The sequence below is a fragment of the Gopherus flavomarginatus genome, chromosome 18, assembly GCF_025201925.1.
Source record: "Gopherus flavomarginatus isolate rGopFla2 chromosome 18, rGopFla2.mat.asm, whole genome shotgun sequence".
Lineage (NCBI taxonomy): Eukaryota > Metazoa > Chordata > Testudines > Testudinidae > Gopherus > Gopherus flavomarginatus.
Genome location: NC_066634.1, coordinates 4,959,164 through 4,978,766, shown reverse-complemented (window position 1 = coordinate 4,978,766; position 19,603 = coordinate 4,959,164). Strand labels below are relative to the sequence as shown.

At 56.9% G+C, this 19,603-nt stretch overlaps 1 pseudogene; it reads left to right on the top strand.

The window, feature by feature from the left end:
• The first annotated feature begins 242 nt into the window (after positions 1-242).
• Positions 243-19,603, top strand: part of LOC127036985 (immunoglobulin superfamily member 1-like) — a 42,118-nt pseudogene continuing 22,757 nt past the window's right edge.

The following is a 19,603-nucleotide window of genomic DNA, read 5'->3' as shown; positions in this document are numbered from 1 at the left end:
TGTGATGCCTCCTGAGATTGCCCTGTCCCCGGACTGGGCAGCTGCTATGTGCAGCTGGGAGACGATGAGGGGGTGGGGGCTGGACAGCTGCGGGAGGGGATGTGGTTTGCTGGGCGTTGCAGGGAGCTGGCTTTGCTCTGACCACAGTAGCTTTGGGCTGGAGATTGCAGAGAAACCATCTGATGGGGAAGAAAGGGGCTGAGTGCATCACGGGCTTCCTGGGGCTGCAGCCCCGGCGCAGTTCCTCATTCCCCTCGCACTCGGGCCTCAGGCTCGGTGGGGCTCAGCACCGGGGTGTTGGTGGCAAAGCTGAGGGGCCCCCACTGCCCCATCATGGCATCTGCTCTCGCCGTCCTCCTCCTCGGTGAGTATCGGATAAAGCCAGGGCGTGTGCCTATGGGAGGGGGGATCTGAGACCAGGGTATGTACCCATACGCGGGGATCTGAGACCAGGGTGTAGGATCCAGTCCCTCTGGGATTTGGTCACTAACATGCCTTCTCTTCTCCAGGCTGCTGGCTGGCCAGGCACAGTGGGGTGTGGGGAGGTGAGTATCAGTCTGTGGGGAGGATGATAATCTCAAGGATGGGGGAGGGGATGCCTGGGGTGGGGAAAACAGGAACTGAGCCCTGAACCTTCCCCAAAACTCAACCCAAAGTCCGCCTGTGAGCTCAGGCCCGGCCCCGTTCTTCTCTGCCACCGCCCCATGGAGTTTACTAGGAGCCAAATGTGGCTCCCTGGGACTGACAGAGCAGATGGGAACCATCCCCTGGTTCAGTGTCCTGCCCCCAACCCCCAGCTGTGAGGATTGGGCTTGGGGACGGCATGTGGATTTATTTCAGCCAATACAAACGCTATCAGGGCCCATCCGTGGGCTCTAGATCCCCTCGGGGTAGCTGAAATGTTCACGGTCAGTGCAGCCGTGGGGGAGAACCCCCCAGATCCGCCCCCACCCCCAGATCCACCCCCAATAGCTCATCCCCTGCACTTACAGCCCCCTCCTCCCCCAAGCCTGGTGAAAGGTGGGTCTTTCGCGAGTCCTGCCCGGGTCAGATGGCAGAGCTGCAGCGGATGCACTGGGAATTACGCTTGTGAATACCACAGAGCAGAATCACTGGTTCTATCCCACTGACCCCGTCAAGATAATTGTAGCAGGTGAGGGGCCCGGCTCAGCATCCCGGCTCCCAACCCCACACCCAGCCAGATCCTCTGGGGGTCTGCACCGATGGGACGCTCAGAGCCAGGCTCTGTCCTGGGCCCAGCAGAGGGGCCGCCCGGCTGGAGAGCAGGGACGGAGTCCCTGGGGGGTTCCCCAGCCAGGGGGGAGCAGCAGCAACTGGAGATTTGGGGCAGAGGAAGGAGGGATCTCTACCCCCTGGGGGAGCTGCAGAGCAGAGGGGATCTTTCCCAGGTAACACATCAGTTACAGGGTGAAGGTTATAAACCTCAGTCTATAGTAGAGACTTGCACAGTCTCCTACAAGTCAGTGGTGGTGCTGTGCACAGAACCCAGGAGTCCTGGCCCCCATCCTCCCTGCTCTCCCCACTAGACCCCACTCCCCTCCCAGAGCCAGGGACAGAACCCAGGAGTCCTCGCTCCCAGCCCTCCCAGCAGAGAAGCCAGGGAGTGAATGAACCCTGGAGACTGGCCTGGCCTGTCACCCGCCGGTGAGCAGAGCTCTGGGCCCTCAGGGGCTGGGGTTGTTCCGTGTCTCATGCTGTGAGCCCAGGGCTGAGGGGAAACTCTGGCCCCGGTGGAAAGGCATCCAGGAGCCCGTCCCCAGGGCTGCCGGGTCTGACCCACCACTGAGGCCATGTGGTGAGGACGGGCCCCCAGAATGAGTGACGGGGCCTGTGTCTCATTTCGCAGCTTGAGATCGGAGCTCGTGGCAGCTAACTGGCCAGGAAAGCTGAGCACGAGAGGAGCCGGGTCTCTGTCGGGGCGCGCACCCGATGCTCCTTGACGTTGGTAGCAGAACGTTACCCAAAGTCTCCTCATCTCACCCTTCCCTTTTTATAGGTTTAGTTTGGATTCAAAGTTCCTAGTCTCGCTGTGTCACGCCGCCTCTGGGTTTGCTTGATCAACCATCAATTGCAGGCGGACTGTCAGCCTGGGACCTGGCTTTGATCTTCCTTCTGTTGTTCTTTTTAGGGGGGATGCTTCTGCTTGAGTTAGGGCTGTTGTCTGGTTCTTCAGCGTTGGTATTTGAAACCTATCTCATCAGGACGGGCTGGTGCTGGAGGTTGATTTCATCACCCATGCATACCTCATTCACACCATTTCAACTAGACTAATAAAATTACAGTATGGCTTGCAAAAATGGGGGCTGCAGCACAAAGCTTCTACAAATGGAGTCAGCTGCCTGTCTGCTTCCCACTGCAGAGCCCAGCTACCCCAAACCCAGCATCTCCCTGCTGAGTCCCAGCGGGGGGGTCTCCCTGAGGGGAGCCGTGAGTGTCTGGTGTCGGGGGCAGCGCCAGGGAATGCGGTTCGTGCTGAATAAAGAGGGACGCCATGTCCAAACTGTGGATTCGGACGGGTTTGGGGCTGTGTTTCCCATCAGCAACGTGAGCCGGGAGGACGGCGGGAACTACAGCTGCTCCTATCACAGCAGTTTGGAGCCGTTCAGCATGTCATACCCCAGCGACCCCATGGAGCTGGTGGTGAGAGGTGAGGGGCCCGGCTCGGTGTCCCCGTTCCCAGCCTCCCCCCCTCTGCCCCCCAGCCAGACCCTCATGGGAGCTTGGTGCCAATAGGACGCTCAGAGCCAGGCGCTGCCCTGAGCCCTGACCCTGCAGAGGGGACACCCGGCTGTGGAGCGGGGATGGAGTCACTGGGGGGGTACCCAGCCAGGGCGGAGCAGCAGCCCCTGGATACTCGGGACAGGAAGGCTACCTTAATGCTGCCCCTTGTGCGTAGGAATCGTGAGTCACTATTTAATCCCGCGACCCTATCCGCTCTGTTCTCCAGGCCCTGCTCCAGGCAGTGCCCTGCTGGGGCTGAATGAGGCAGGGGCTGCAGGAGGAGCGGTGGCTTGGTGGACATGGTACTGGGCTGGGACCCAGGAGATCTGGTCCAGCTCCTGGCATGGCCACAGACCCTGTGTGATGGGAGCACATTGCGGTTTTCAAAAGTGTCCTTACTTGTGGGAGGGGGGCTCAATCTTGGGGGATCTCAGGCCAAGCACCCACAAACTGAGACACCCACAGTTAGCGGAGACCTCTGCATATGCAGGCCTCGGTAGCGCTGGATCCCTTGTGTTGGGGGAGCATGTAGGGCCCCCGCCATGATCAGGGCCCCGTTGTGCCAGGCGCTGCATAAACACAGAGTGAAGAGACAGTCCCTGCCCCTAGGAGCTCACTAAGGAAAGTGGACATGCCTGTGCCTGAGTTTCCCCTGTGTAGAATGGGAATAATGACCCCTTCTTGCCTCCCAGGGGGCTGACTCCCTTCCTGGGTGGAGCTGCGGCCCTGCGGTGCCAGGCACCACTCTGTGTCCAGGGCAGGCCAGACGCAGGGAACAAGGCAAGGGCCACACACGGTATATGAGGACCCAAGAACTACGGAGCCACAGCTCAGTGTCTGTGGGGCTGGGAGCCCAGCTCACAGGCCAGGATTCTGGGTGGGGGGAACTCTGGGATCTGAGAGAGAATCTCTGCCCCCGGGGCCCCAGGATCTGTCCATGGCTGCAGCCGGCCAGGGAGGACAAGGCTGGGTGGGTGCCTGGGTCTGGCTCTCACAGCCTGTCTCCTGTGTGCAGATCCCAGCTTACCCAGACCCTCCATCTCTCTGAGCCCCACCGGAGTCACCGCCCCAGGGGCAGACGTCACCATCCGGTGTCAGGGGCAGCGCCGGGACGTGAGGTTCTTCCTGCACAAGGCTGGAGACCTGAACCCGCAGCGACACATGGACCCTGCTGGGGCCGGGGCCGAGTTCCACATCCCCACCGTGGGCCGGCAGCACGGAGGGAGCTACAGCTGCAGCTACCGGCCCCGGTCAGAGCCCTTCGTCTCCTCGCAGCCCAGTGACCCCGTGGAGCTGGCGGTAGAAGGTGAGGAGCTCGGCTCGGCGTCCCTGTTCCCATCCCCACACCCAATCGGGTCCTTGGGGGTCTCTGCACTGGTTTTGGGCTGTGTTTCCCATCAGCAATGTGAGCCGGGAGGACGGCGGGAACTACAGCTGCTCCTATCACAGCCAGGCTCTGCCCTGAGCCGTGGGCCCAGCAGAGGGGACGCCCGGCTGGAGAGCAGGGACGGAGTCACTGGGGGGTTCCCCAGCCAGGGGGGAGCAGCAGCAACTGGAGATTTGGGGCAGAGGAAGGAGGGATCTCTACCCCCTGAGGGAGCTGCAGAGCAGAGGGGATCTTTCCCAGGTAACACATCAGTTACAGGGTGAAGCTTATAAACCTCAGTGTATAGTAGAGACTTGCACAGTCCCGTACAAGTCGGTGGAGGTGCTGTGCACAGAACCCAAGAGTCCTGGCCCCCATCCTCCCTGCTCTCCCCACTAGACCCCACTCCCCTCCCAGAGCCAGGGACAGAACCCAGGAGTCCTGGCTCCCAGCCCTCCCAGCAGAGAAGACAGGAGTGAATGACCCTGGAGACTGGCCTGGCCTGTCACCCGCCGGGGAGCAGAGCTCTGGGCCCTCAGGGGCTGGGGTTGCTCCGTGTCTCATGCTGTGAGCCCAGGGCTGAGGGGAAACTCTGGCCCCGGTGGAAAGGCATCCAGGAGCCCGTCCCCAGGGCCGCTGGGTCTGACCCACCACTGAGGCCATGTGGTGAGGACGGGCCCCAGGAGTGAGTGATGGGGCCCGTGTCTCACGGCCTGTCTGCTTCCCACTGCAGAGCCCAGCTACCCCAAACCCAGCATCTCCCTGAGCCCCAGCGGGGGGGTCTCCCTGAGGGGAGCCGTGAGCGTCTGGTGTCGGGGGGCAGCGCCAGGGCATGCGGTTCGTGCTGAATAAAGAGGGACGCCATGTCCAAACTGTGGATTCGGACGGGTTTGGGGCTGTGTTTCCCATCAGCAACGTGAGCCGGGAGGACGGCGGGAGCTACAGCTGCTCCTATTACAGCAGATCGGAGCCGTTCAACATGTCATACCCCAGCGACCCCATGGAGCTGGTGGTGAGAGGTGAGGGGCCCGGCTCGGTGTCCCCGTTCCCAGCCTCCCCCCCTCTGCCCCTCAGCCAGACCCTCACAGGAGCTTGGTGCCAATGGGACGCTCAGAGCCAGGCTCTGCCCTGAGCCCTGACTCTGCAGAGGAGACGCCCGGCTGTGGAGCAGGGATGGAGTCACTGGAGGGTTACCCAGCCAGGGGGGAGCAGCAGCCCCTGGAGTCTCAGGGCGGGAAGGCTACTTTAGTGCTGCCCCTTGTGCGTAGGAACCATGAGTCACTATATAATCCCATGATCCCATCCGCTCTGTTCTCCAGGCCCTGCTCCAGGCAGTGCCCCTGCTGGGGCTGAATGAGGCAGGGGCTGCAGGAGGAGCGGTGGCTTGGTGGACATGGTACTGGGCTGGGACCCAGGAGATCTGGTCCAGCTCCTGGCATGGCCACAGACCCTGTGTGATGGGAGCACATTGCGGTTTTCAAAAGTGTCCTTACTTGTGGGAGGGGGGCTCAATCTTGGGGGATCTCAGGCCAAGCACCCACAAACTGAGACACCCACAGTTAGCGGAGACCTCTGCAAATGCTGGCCTCAGTAGCGCTGGATCCCTTGTGTTGGGGGAGCATGTAGGGCCCCCGCCATGATCAGGGCCCCGTTGTGCCAGGCGCTGCATAAGCACAGAGTGAAGAGACAGTCCCTGCCCCTAGGAGCTCACTAAGGAAAGTGGACATGCCTGTGCCTGAGTTTCCCCTGTGTAGAATGGGAATAATGACCCCTTCTTGCCTCCCAGGGGGCTGACTCCCTTCCTGGGTGGAGCTGCGGCCCTGTGGTGCCAGGCACCACTCTGTGTCCAGGGCAGGCCAGACGCAGTGAACAAGGCAAGGGCCACACACGGTATATGAGGACCCAAGAACTACGGAGCCACAGCTCAGTGTCTGTGGGGCTGGGAGCCCAGCTCACAGGCCAGGATTCTGGGTGGGGGGAACTCTGGGATCTGAGAGAGAATCTCTGCCCCCGGGGCCCCAGGATCTGTCCATGGCTGCAGCCGGCCGGGGAGGACAAGGCTGGGTGGGTGCCTGGGTCTGGCTCTCACAGCCTGTCTCCTGTGTGCAGATCCCAGCTTACCCAGACCCAACATCTCTCTGAGCCCCACCGGAGTCACCGCCCCAGGGGCAGACATCACCATCCGGTGTCAGGGGCAGCGCCAGGACGTGAGGTTCTTCCTGCACAAGACTGGAGACCAGAACCCGCAGCGACACATGGACCCTGCTGGGGCCGGGGCCGAGTTCCGCATCCCCACCGTGGGCCGGCAGCACGGAGGGAGCTACAGCTGCAGCTACCGGCCCCGGTCAGAGCCCTTCGTCTCCTCGCAGCCCAGTGACCCCGTGGAGCTGGCGGTAGAAGGTGAGGAGCTCGGCTCGGCGTCTCTGTTCCCATCCCCACACCCAGTCGGGTCCTTGGGGGTCTCTGCACTGATGGGACGCTCAGAGCCAGGCTCTGCCCTGAGCCCTGGACCCAGGAAAGGGGACATCCAGCCATGGAGCAGGGACAGAGTCACTGAGGGGTTCCCCATCCAAGGGGAGCAGCAGCCACTGGAGGTTTGGGGCAGAGGAAGGGGGGTTCTCTGCCCCCAGAGAGAGCTGCAGAAAAGAGGTCTTTTCCCAGGAGGGATGCTCGCTGGGTTGCCTCCGTTCTTAGGACCCATAGAGAAGTTGGGCCCCAAGGGGGAGGGCAATTGCTGTGGAAACAGGTCGTGGTGCCCAGGGGTGGGTGGGGCCCAGACATCAGGGGGAGGGGCAGCCCCAGACCCTCAGCTCCCCTGATGCCTCCTGCTCTGCAAGCCACTGCCTGGAATTTGCTGGAGGATCCCAGGGGAGGGGCAGGGTCTGGGAGGTTGGCCTGTGAAATTGGGCCCAGCTGAGTGCCAGAGTCCTGGGGCAATAACCCCCCTTCTTGGGCCACATGACACCCCCTGGCAATGGGAGTGAGCATTACCCAGAATTCCCTTGGTTCTTGCTTCCCCTCCCCCCATTGGGGGTCTATGGGGACCCCTGACCTTGTCCCCAATAGATGTTCTGCTGCCTCTGGCTGCTCCCTAGGGCCTGGGCATCGCCTGAGTCTGGGGGGCAGCGGGTGAGATATCAGCCTCCCACCGCGCGCACTGCCTGGCTGTGTTTGCCAGCAGCCGAGTTACCCCGGGGCTGGGCTCACTGCACAGCGGACAGGCTGGGACAGAGGCACCTGTGGGGATGGACAGTGGGGTCCTATGGGGACGGGGAGCTGGGGTGGTTCCCTGCTCTGGGGGGCTAAGACCTTGAGGCTTTGATTGTCCCCATCCCCTGCCCCAGTCCTGGGGTGCTGGGTGTCTCGGGGTAGTTCATCCACCTGGGAGCCCCCTTCACTGGGGAATCTGAGGCAGCAGGACATGGTGTCCCCTTAGCGGCCTGGCCCTGGGGAGGCCCCAGAGCCATGGCACCTGGGAGACCCCCAGAGAGGGGCTGGGCTGGACCTGCCAGATGGGGAGTTGGGGGCTCCGCTCCCAGGGCAGTGCCAGCTGCTGATCTCCCTGTCCAAGTGGCCAAGTGACTCTTCCTTTCCCCCTACAGCAGCCCCCCTGGATTTCACCAACACCAACATTGCCCGCCTGTGGCTGTGTGCCGGGGTCCTGCTCGTCCTGGGGCTGATCCTGGCTGAGGCCTATTACAGCCGCCCAAGGGGGACACCCTAGGTGAGGTGGCCCCCCTTCTATGCCTCTTGCTCCCCGCAGGGGCTGGGCCCAGGGCGACATGGGATCCTCTAACTCACTGACTCTCTGCATCCCCAGGAGCCTGGATCCAGCCGTGAGAGAAGAGAATCTGCCTTGGGGACAAGCCGCTTCCCCGTGGGGTGCTGAGACCCTGGCACAAACCTCCCTGCCCCCAAACACCCCTGCCTTGGAGAATCCTGCTCCCCAACAGCTCCTGACCTGACAACAATTCCCCAGCATTGAACCCCCAATGCCATGTGTGACGTTGCACTCCTTATGTTTATGGAAATATGCTGATGAGTGTGAATATAATGTAACTGGAATATGCTTTAAGCAAAAGGTCCCTTGTAAGGTATCATTACAAAGCTTATGATCTACTGAGTGTGGTCATCCTGTTTGGATGAATATAACTTTCTTGTATCTAAAACTAGAAATGTGAAGTTAACTCTGAGGTTCTCTTGTAATTATGTGAAGTGTGGGCCATTAATGGTGGTTTAGAGTCTTGATGGCTCCCATTGACAAGGACAGTTGGCTGTAGATGGTTTATTTACCTGCAAGGCTCCTTGTGGACCTGGGGGCCAGCTTGTGGGTAATGAAGAATGAGGTCTCACAGGGATATGTGACCATGTCACCTGATACTGGAATCCATCTTTAACCTGGTGCTTTTCCATTTAGAGGGAGGGCTGGGAACCCAGAGAGAGACAAAGGATTCCTGCCTTGGGCCAAAGCTATAAAAGGGGGTGGAACAGAACAAAGGGGGCTGCCTGTCATGAGGAATCCCCTAGTTACCACCGGAGCTGAAACTAACCAGGACTGTACCAGGGGAAAGGATCGGGCCCAGACTAGGAAGGAGTCTAGTCTGTGAAAGAAGCTTATTGGACCATCTCTGAGGGTGAGATTTACCTGTAATCAGTTTCTTAAATGTATTAGGCTTAGACTTGTGGGTTTTGTTTTATTTTGCTTGGTAACTTATTTTGTTCTGTCTGTTATTACTTGAAACCACTTACATCCTCCTTTTTATACTTAATAAAATCACTTTTGTTTATTAATTAACCCAGAGTAAGGGATTAACACCTGGGGGAGCAAACAGCTGTTCATATCTCTTTATCAGTGTTATAGAGGGAGAACAATTTATGAGTTTAACCTGTATAAGCTTTATACAGAGTAAAACAGGTTTATTTGGGGTTTGTATCTCTATTGAGAGATAGGAAAAATGCTGAGTGGTTTTCAGTTAAAGCCTGCAGGTTTGGGGGGCATGGCCCAGACCCTGGGTCTGTGTTGCAGCAGACATAGCGTGTCTGGCTCAACAAGGCAGGGTTTTGAAGTCCCAAGCTAGCAGGGAAAATGGGCTCAGAGGTACTTTCAGCACATCAGGAAAGAGTGCCAAGAGGGTCTCTGTGACCGAACCCATCAGAGTCGGACTTTAACAGCAGCTGTGGCGATGCCAGCGCCAGCTCAGCTCCACTGGCTCCTCTGCCCCCCCACCCCCCAGGACAGTCGCTAGCGTCTCTGGGGCAAGCGGGGAGACCCCCAAATCCGGGGGATTTTCCAGCTAGAGACTCGCTCCAGCGAACGGGGCCGGGGCTGGAACAAACCCCTCGTTTCACACGGCGCCTGCCATGGCTCCCCTGGTTCCTGCTCTGCTGGGTCTGTAACAGCTGGTCCCAGGGGTCAATGAGGGGTTTGCCGTGGGGCTGAGCAGGCTGCAGGCTCTGGACCCTGCCCCTGGCCCATGTTTAACCCTGTTTAGTGTGGGGCACAGGCTGGGGCGTGTTCACACCTTGGGCCCTTTCCTGCATCTCCATGAACACAACAGGGAGCAGAGGGATTTAGTTGCTGGTGCTTCTGGGCTCCCCCATGGCAGGCGTTTGGGGGCAGCTGGAGGGAGGGAGCCGGGAGTTAGAGGGAAGCAGGTTGGGGGTAATGGGAGAGGGGTTGAGGACAGTGGGGCTGGGATGGGGCACAGCAGTTTGAGGGCAGACAGGCTCCCCCCAGAAGGTCAGAGTCGAGGGGCAGGATTGTTGGGGGGTCAGAGGAGGGAGGGGGAGCCATCAGCCCTGAGTGCCCCCTCGTCTGCCACTTCTACCCCCAGAAGCCTCCCCTCTCAGTGCCCCCCCTCACCCTCCCTCAGCTCCAGCCTCCTCAGCCTCCCGGTCCCCTATTTTCTTTTCTGTCTCCAAGTCCTCAGTCTCCCCCCCCACAGCCCCCCGCCCCACATTCTGTGCCCCATAATGACCCCTCAAAGCATATTCACCCCTCCCCCTCTCACTGTACCTCTAGGCAGTCCAGGGGGGCAGGATTAATTTCCCCCACCAGGCTGAGGCATTGGCCATCTGAGCCAGGGCACAGCTTGGCCGCCCTGCGAGGGCTGCAGGGGGTGAGGGGGCAGCCATGTTAATTGAGGGCAGTTGGGGGTCCCTTGCCTTGGGGAGCAATGGGAGATGGCGGTCATGGCTAGTGGTGGGGCACTGAGGGGGGGACAGGCTGGAGGTGCTGGGGGGGCAGAATGGGGGAGGGTGTTATGGACTCATAGGTCGTATCCACTCTTGATCCCGTGCAGTCCCTGGGGGGAACCCCCTCCAGGGTGACAGCCCTTCTCTGGGGTCCACTTGCTCTGGACCCCCGGGGCCTCCACTCCCAGAGGGAATAATGCCACCCTGTTCTCTAGCCCGGAGTGACTCACAGCCAGAGTAACACAGGAGGGTTTATTGAGCGTTTGAACCCAGCACAGGAAACTCTCAGGGCCTCTGGCCTGGCCTCCCCCAGCCCAGCACATCCCAGTCTCCTTGCATCCAGGTGGGCTCTGCCTGCTCCCGCTCTGCAGCTCAGAGACCCCCCTGCTTCCCAGCTGGGCATCTGATATCCCCGGCCCCAAGCCCCCCCTCTGTCCATTGTCTTCTCTCCAGGGAAACGGGGTGCCTGGGCTCCTCTCCCCTCTTCTGTCCTCTGTTCCCCTCTGGCTGGAACCGGCTGGTCAGGTCACCGGGGTCCTCTCTTCGCAGCCCATTGTCCTCCCACTGGCCAGAACCAGCTGTGACTCCTGAGCTGCGTCTCCAGGTCACCAGTCGCTGGGGTCTCCATTCTCCAGGCCATTGGCCGCGGTCCCAAGTTCCCTCTCTGATCCTCTGTACCAACAAACTCCCTCTCCCCTCCCCTCATTAAACCAGTAACACCTGGGGACACTGAGTCCCACCCCCTTGGCATGCAACCCACTGAAAAAACCAAGGAACCCCCCCCCACACCCACACACTTGGTCACAGAGGGGCAGTGGGGGTTGATGGGACACAGGCTGGGGGAGGCAGAATGGGGGATGGACCTGAGGATGGTGAGGGGACAGGGCCTGAGGGGGCTGAAAAGGAGAGGGGTGAGGGGGTGATGGGACACAGGCTGGGGGGGCAGAATGAGGGAGGGAGGGGTCAGGGGGATTAATGGTTCACAGGCTGATGCTGATGGTCTCACGGTATCCTGGGTTTTGCAGAGACCTCTGCTTACTTTGACTGAACTAGATTTCACCTGCAGATTAGAGAGAAGGTGTGATGGACACAGGAAGAGAAGACACATCATCAACTTCCTGTAGCTGCAGCCACCAGCTGAGTTCCTTATTTGGGGCTCGGTGGAGGTGGGTTCTGCGGTGTTGGTGGTAGCGCTGAGGTTCCCCTTCCTGCCCCCCCATGGCATTTGCTCTCACTGTCCTAACCCTCGGTGAGTATTGGAGACAGCCAGGGTGTGTGCCCAGGGGTGGTGGGTATGAGACCAGGGTGTGTATCTGATTCCAGGGTGTAGGATCCAGTTGCTCTGGGATCTGACCCTAACAAGCCATCTCCTTTCCACGCTGCTGGCCGCTGGGCCGAGCGGGGTGTCTGGAAGTGAGTATCTGTGGAAACTTTATTGTTAAGGGGTGGGGAAGTGGGGGGGACAAGAAGAGCTGAACCCAGAACTTTCCCCTCAAAACTCAGTTCAACCTCCTTGTATTGACCATGGCGGACTGAGACCAGAACTTGGCGCTGCCCTCGTTGCAGTCAAGAGCGACTCTAGATTGACCCCCCAGGGGAACTGAGATCAGAACCCAGCCCTGCCCCTATAGTGCTCAGTGGTGACTCCGGATTGACCCCAGGGGGTGGAGATCAAGACCGCAGCCCACAGGTTTCCTGTGGATCCCTACTCCTGGGGGAATTCTGCATCAAAAAATTAAAAATTCTGTACACAATATCTGAAAATCCTGCAAAATTCTGCGTATTTTATTTGTCAAAATAACACAATATAATCATGCCAGTTTCAACTATTTTGGTCATTTATTTCAAAATATCTGTCAGCAAGTGTGTCTGTAACAATACAGACCAAAAAAAATGACAAAGATTCTGGTCATTTTTTTTTTGACAATTTCCTCACTAGGCATATTAATACAGAACATTGAGTAATTCATTTAAGTTACACGACAGAACTATATTTTCTGAGCCTGTCAGAAGCAGTGCAAAGGCTTGGGGGAGTCAGAGGTAATGGAGGAGCTGAGAGAGAGAGAGAAGGAGCCTAGGAGCGAACCTGGAAAGTGTTGGGTGTGAGTGGGAGAAGGGTTTTTGTTTTTTTGGAGGGGTGGGGATTGTTAGGGAGCTGGGAAGCCTCCCCCATGCAGACTCTGGCTGACCTCAAGCCTCTCTCATTCAGTCAGGCACATCAGCCCCTTTCCCTGCAAACCCCATCCCAATGGGTCTCTGCAACATCCTCCACCATCCCCATATGTTCTTGTAAAAGCAGCAAAGAGTCCTGTGGCACCTTATAGACTAACAGACGTTTTGGAACATGATCTTTCATGGGTGAATACCCACTTCGTCAGATGCATGCAGGCCCCCTTCCCTATCCCCATACTCAACGCTGTCACCCCACTAGCTCCTGAGCCCCAGTCTATGATTCCCCCAGCAGCCCTGGGTGCCCCACTCTGCGGGCAGGTGCTGTGATGAACTTCTGCTCCTGGGGGGATTCTGCAGCACGGGGCAGGCAGAGAATTTTTCCCCCCACAGAAAATACATTCTGCCCCCGAAGTGCTGCAGTTCCGCCTCTGCCCACCAGGGCCTGCTGAGGCGCTAGAACAGCGGGCTCTGATCACATTGCCGGCTGCTCTGGCACCAGAGCGGCCTCTCGTGGGCAAAAGTCAGAACTGCAGCACTTCTGGGGCAGAATGTATTTTCTGTGGGGGGAAAAAACAAAATTAGTTTTACTAAAGAAAGGAATCCTCCTGGTAATCTGTGCAAGCAGTTTACTGCAAATGAAGGGTACGAAAGTGATTTAATCAAGAAAGTCTAACAGCCAGAAATGTTCTGTGTTGAGTGGATCCACTGCCTTTCCTTTTGAAAGATCCAGTGTGGGTAGCTTTAAGAAGGTCTCAGATGGCCTAAAAGCTGTTAAGAACATTGAACAGCCCTATAACCAAGTCGTTGTGCTTGACTAGTTTGTTGGGAAGACAATGGTGTTGGAACAGGAATGTCTCCGTGCTAATTCTTCAAGTGAGCAGTCTGTGCTTCGGGGTCTAAGGACAGATTTGGTTACTGGTGTTTCAGAGCAGAACAGTTTTAAGGCTGAATGCTTAAGGAGAGCAAGCGAACTCTCACCCTCAGACTCTTCGGATTTGTGTGGTGTCTCTGTAAGACAGAGTCCAGCCTTGAAATTGGTAGCAGTTGAGAATCTAAACGCTAGTGTCTGTGTTGATGGAAATTACCTGGCTGGCAGGGAGAAGAAAGACTTGCTAATAGCTTTTAGCAAAGAGAGCCGACCCCATCAACCAGTGAATTCTGTTAAGCAAGAGAAATCAGGGTTTGATCCTACACAACAAGAAGGGGAAAAAATGTAATTTTGCAAAGGAAAGCTACAGGGTAACCCTAAAAGGCCAAAGCCCCAGTGCTATTAAGCCAAAGGTGTGGCGTGACACAAATAATTGCAAGTGTCCGCTTACAATTATTTGTTGTTATTGCGAATGGTGATTTTTGTAACTAATATGTTGCTAATACCAAAGACTGTAAAAAATGTACAATGTGCCTAATCTTTTGGAATATCCCTTGAACATGTTGAAAATGATACGTAAAAACACAACTTATGTTAAAAGGCCTTGTAATGTTGCACCGTTAATGTCTGGAAACAGTATTGGAACTTTTCACAGGAGAAAAGACATTCCAGACGTGATGTGCTGTATAAAAAGGGAAACTGAGGCACCCTACCATATTGCTTTCACAGCAAAATGCCAAAATTCCTGTACTATGAACAACATAGGATGCAGGCAGTGATGTCTGTATCATCCCTTCCTGCATCAATTGTGCATTGGGGGTGTCACGTTAGGAGTGTAATATAATAGCTCATTGAAAGCTGACAGGGCTAGAAAGAGTTTAATTAACTCACAGACAGACCTGACCCATGTCGGAACTTTAAAGATTGGTTAGGAAGATCTGTAAATGACTAGAGCTTTGAAATGCAGCCTGCACTGTTAGAGATAGAAGGGTAGATGTTTGCTCAGGCCTTGTGATGTAAGCAAACAAGTCTTGTCTATCGCCATAGCTTTGATTCAAAGATCAAAAAAGGAATATTAAGATTTAGGAAGATACTTGAGTGAAATAATGACAGGTTTCAGAGCGGTAGCTGCATTATTGTCTATGGGTGTGTCTACACTACCCGGGCAGCGATCAATCCAGTGGGGTTCGATTTATCGCGTCTAGTCGAGATGCGATAAATTGACCCCCCGAGCACTCTGACTCCTGCATCCCAACGCCGCGAGAGGCACAGGTGGAGTCGACGGGGGAGCGGCAGCAGTCAACTCACCACGGTAAGTCGATCTAAGTACGTCAACTTCAGCTATGTTATTCACGTAGCTGAAGTTGTGTAACTTAGCTGGATACCACCCCCTAGTGTAGACCAAGTCTATAGGTCTCTTTGAAGGTTGTGGTAACCTATATCTGAACTGTTTAATGGATAAATTATCCATTGCCATGATATTTGGGAGAAGGAAAGTTGAGCCAAAAGGCTGTAGGAAAGGTATAAAAACCCTGGGACGCAATCCTTCTTCATCTCAGATCTGCTTTGGGTTTCAAGAAGGGGAAACCCTGAGCCATAAAGACTGAGATTCCCCAGTCACTGGAGTCACCCTGAACATGGACATTGGACTGTAACCTATGGACTATTTCTAAAAGGACTTTTGGCAACTACAAACTCATCTCTGCTGTGTACCTGAACCTCAAGAATTGAATTCAAGTCTGTCTGTATATTGGTCTTTTAACCAACACTCTCTCTCTTTTTTTTTTTAATACATTTTACTTTCGTTAATAAGAATTGGCTAATAGCCTGTATTTTTGGGTAAGATCTAAGTTATAATTGGACCTGGGTGTGTGGCTGATCCTTTGGGGCTGGAAGAACTTTGTCTAAGCTAAGATTTTCAGTAATCATCATATGTGACGTGTGTGTCTGGATGGAAGCCTGAGACTGGGTACTTTAAGGGGACTGTGTGGTTTGGACATCTGAGTAACCAGTGCGGCAACACAGAGGCTGTTTTGGTAAATCTAAGTATTGAATATCCACCAGATTTTGGGGTTTGTCTGCCCCCTGTGTGCAGTTCTCCCTAACTGAGTGACCTCAGCTGGCACCCACGGGCAGCACCGTCACAGAGCCTCAGACACACTGTAAACCAAACACGCTGCTTCAGGTAGAATAAACAAACAGATTTATTAACTAGGAAGGTAGATTTAAGTGATTATAAGTCAAAGCACAGCAGGTCAGATTTGGTCAAATGAAATAAAAGCAAAACACATTCTACGCTGATCTTAACACTTTCAGTTCCCTTACAAACTTCGATGCTTCTCACCACAGGCTGGCTGGGTGCCCTTCAGCCAGGCTCTCCCCTGTGATCAGCACTTTAGTTGTTTGGTGGTTGTGGCGTCTGTAGAGATAGATGGAAGAAAGAGAGAGAGAGAGCATGGCAAAATGTCTCTCCCTTTTATCATGTGCTTTCTTTCCTCCAGGTTTTGCCCCCACGCCCTTCAGAGTCAGGTGAGTGTTACCTCATCGCAGTCCAAACTGACCAAAAGAAGGGGGATGACTCCCGTGAGAGTCCAACAGACTCTCTTTTTGCTGCCTAGGCCAATGTCCTTTGTTCCTGTGAGGCTGGGCTGGGTTTGTCCCACACATGCCCTGATGAGGTGTGAACTGCCCCTCTGCTTCTGCAGAGTTTAGTCTGGGCTTGCTTTAAGCCATGAGGATACATTTTCAGCCTCATAAGTATATACATGAAATTATAACCTATAACCTTACAGTAACATCACTGTAATGGTTACTATAACATCACTATAACAATCATGCTCAGTGTATTATAAGCCTTCCGAAGACACTCGACATGCCAAACTTTGCATTGGATACCACACAACTGTCAACGTTCGACTCAGGACTCACAGTTTTTCAGACCACTCTGTTTTTTTAGCACACTTGTTGTCTGGTCACCCTACCTGGGAAAGAGGTTGGCCAGACCCCTCCATCCTCATGCTCCAGAGAGGGTGCTGGACCCAGCTGGGTAAGGAGGAACCTCTGCCCCACTCCATAAAAGAGGATTGCTTTGTGGGGGGTACTGTGTGTGGGAGGGGGAACCCTCCTCTGCTCTGAGCTGCTGCTCCAGGGAGGCTAGATGGGCCTGTTGGAAAAGCTCAGGGAAGCCTGGGCACCTCTTGATGTCTCCTGAGATTTCCCCCTTTCCCAGCTGGTCTCTGGACTGGGCAGTTCCCATGTGGGCCTGGGAAGTGTTGTGGGGGCGGGGGACCAGGCAGCTGCAGGAGGGGATGTGGTTTGCTGGGTGCTGCAGGGATCTGGCTTTGCGCTGACCGTGGTAGATTTGGCCTGGAGATTGCAGAGGAATCATCTGATGTAGAAGAAAGGGGCTGAGCACGTCACAGGCTTCCTGGGGCTACAGTCCCCGGCACAGTTCCTCATTCTGCTCGCACTCGGGCCTCAGGCTTGGTGGAGCTGGGCACTGGGGTGTTAGTGGCAGCACTGAGGGGCCCCCCACTGTCCCATCATGGTCTCCGCTCTCACCGTCCTCCTCTTCGGTGAGTATTGGAGACAGCCAGGGTGTGTGTTCTTTGGGTGGAAAGTGAGATCAGAGTGTGTGTCCATGGTGCGGCGGGGGGGGGGGGGGGAGATCTGAGACGAGGGTGTGTGTCCATGCGAAGTGGGGGGATCTGAGACCAGGGTGTAGGATCCAGTCGCTCTGGGATCTGGTCACTAACAAGCCGTCTCTTCTCCAGGCTGCTGGCTGGCCGGGCACAGCTGGGTGTGGGGAGGTGAGTATCAGTCAGTGCAGAGGAGGGTAACATCAGGGACGGGAGAGGGAATGCATGGGGTGGGGAAAAGAGGAAGTGAGCCCTGAACCCTCCTGTAGCAGGGGGCTTTCCCTGCTCCTGCCCTGAAGGGCTTAAAACAGCCCTGGAGGAAGGTCGTGGCTGGGAGCTACTAAGCTGGGCCGATTGGGAAGTGGCTGCAGCTGGGCCATGCCCCAATCAGGCCATAGCTGGCCTGTATAAAGAGGCTGGGAGCCAGGAGTTCAGAAGTCTTCTTTTGCCTGTAGAGAGAGATGGGCTTGGCTGCAGGGAGCTGGACACAGGGTACCTGAGTGGAGCAGGGCTGAGGACAGGCTGGGGAGCTCTAGCCTGGAAAGCCCCACGCTGTGGCCTAGAATTGGGCTAACAGGTACTTGGGGTTGCAGAGGGCATCCCAGGGGTAGACCAAGGCAGCTGGTCCAAACTCCCCTTGCCAGTGCTGAGTGGCTGATACTGCAGTCTGCCCCAGGGTGTGGGGCTAGACGATCACTGGCAGTAGCCATATACTGAGGCGAAGTTGGAATAGTGGGTAGGGGTTCCCTGGGGAGGGGAGACCCTAAGACCAAGGGGTTACTGCCAGGAGGCAGCACCCCATGTAAAAGGGCACCGGGTCCAGGGAGGGGCATGGGGGCCAGAGAACAGGCGGATCACCGGCCTGCAGAGGGCGCTCCGGAGCTGGAATGAGCTAATTCCCAGGAGTCACCAGCAGGAGGCGTTGCAGGGGCTGGGTCCACTCGTCCACAGTTCCCCAAAACTCAACCCAAACTCCCCCTGTGTCCTCAGTCCTGGCCCCATTCTTCTGTGCCCCCCACCCACTGGAGTAACTAGGAGTCAAATCTGGCTCCCGGGGTCTGATGACGCAGACGGGAACCATCCCTGGTTCAGTGCCCTGCCCCCCACAGGCTGTGAGGATCGGCGGGGGGCAGGGACAGCAGGTGGATTTATTTCAGCTCATACAAATGCTAACAGGACCCGTCCATGGGCTCTAAATCCCCTCAGGGTAACCGAAACGCTCACGGCAGTCGGTCAGTGCTGCCATGGGGGAGAAGCCCCCAGATCCACTCCCAACAGCTCCCTCCCCTGCACTCACAGCCCCGCCCGTGTTCCCGATGCCTGGGGAAAGGTGGGTCTTGTGCAACTCCCGCCGGTTACGCGCTCTATTTCCAACCCTGGGGCGGGGGACAGAGCTGCACGGGGCCACTAGTCAAGCTCCCTGGCTGGCCTCAGGTGTGGCCCAGGGGTGGGGTAGGGGGACACTATCACTCCATAACAGAACAGAATTGTAGATCGTATCCCAGATACCCCGTCAAGATAATTGTAGCAGGTGAGGGGCCTGGCTCAGCACCCCGGCTCCCAGCCCCATACCCAGCCAGGTCCTCAGGGGGTCTCTGCACCAGTGGGACGCTCAGAGCCAGGCTCTGCCCTGACCCAGCAGAGGGGATGCCCAGCCAGGGAGCGGGGATGGAGTCACTGAGGCCGCGTGGTGAGGACGGGCCCCAGGAGTGAGTGACGGGGCCTGTGTCTCACGACCTGTCTGCTCCCCACTGCAGAGCCCAACTACCCCAAACCCAGCATCTCCCTGAGCCCCAGCGGGGGGGTCTCCCTGGGAGAAGCCGTGGCCATCTGGTGTCGGGGGCAGCACCAGGGTGTGCGGTTCGTGCTGAATAAAGAGGGACGTCATTTCCCACCTGTGGATTCGGACGGGTTAGGGGCTGTGTTTGCCATCAGCAACGTGAGCCGGGAGGACGGCGGGAGCTACAACTGCTCCTATCACAGCAGATCGGAGCCGTTCGCTGTGTCAGACCCCAGCGACCCTGTGGAGCTGGTGGTGAGAGGTGAGGGGCCCAACTCGGCATCCCCGTTCTCAGCCCCATCCTCAGCCAGACCCTCACGGGGGCTCGGTGCCAATGGGATGCTCAGAGCCAGGCTCTGCCCTGACCCAGCAGAGGGGACGCCTGGCCAGGGAGCGGGGACAGAGTCACTTGGGGGGTTCCCCAGCCAGGGCGGAGCAGCAGACCCTGGAGACTCGGGGCAGGGAGGCTATTTTAACGCTGCCCTTTGTGCATGTGAGTCGCTATTTAATCCTGTTATCCCCTCCCCTCTGTTCTCCAGACCCCGCCCCAGGCAGTGCCCCAGCCTGAACTGAATGTGGCAGGGGCTGCAGTGGTTGGTGGACATGGTGCTGGGCTGGGAGATCTGGCCCAGCTCCTGGTATGGCCCCAGACTCTGTGTGATGGGAGCATGTTGCTGTTTTCAAAAGTGTCCTTCCTTGTGGGGGGGCTCAATCCTTGGGGGGGATCTCAGGCTGAGTGCCCATAAACCGAGACGCCCACAGTTAGTGGAGACGTCTGCAAACACTGGCCTCAATAGCGCTGGATCCCTTGTGCTGGGGGAGCATGTAGGGCCCATGCCATG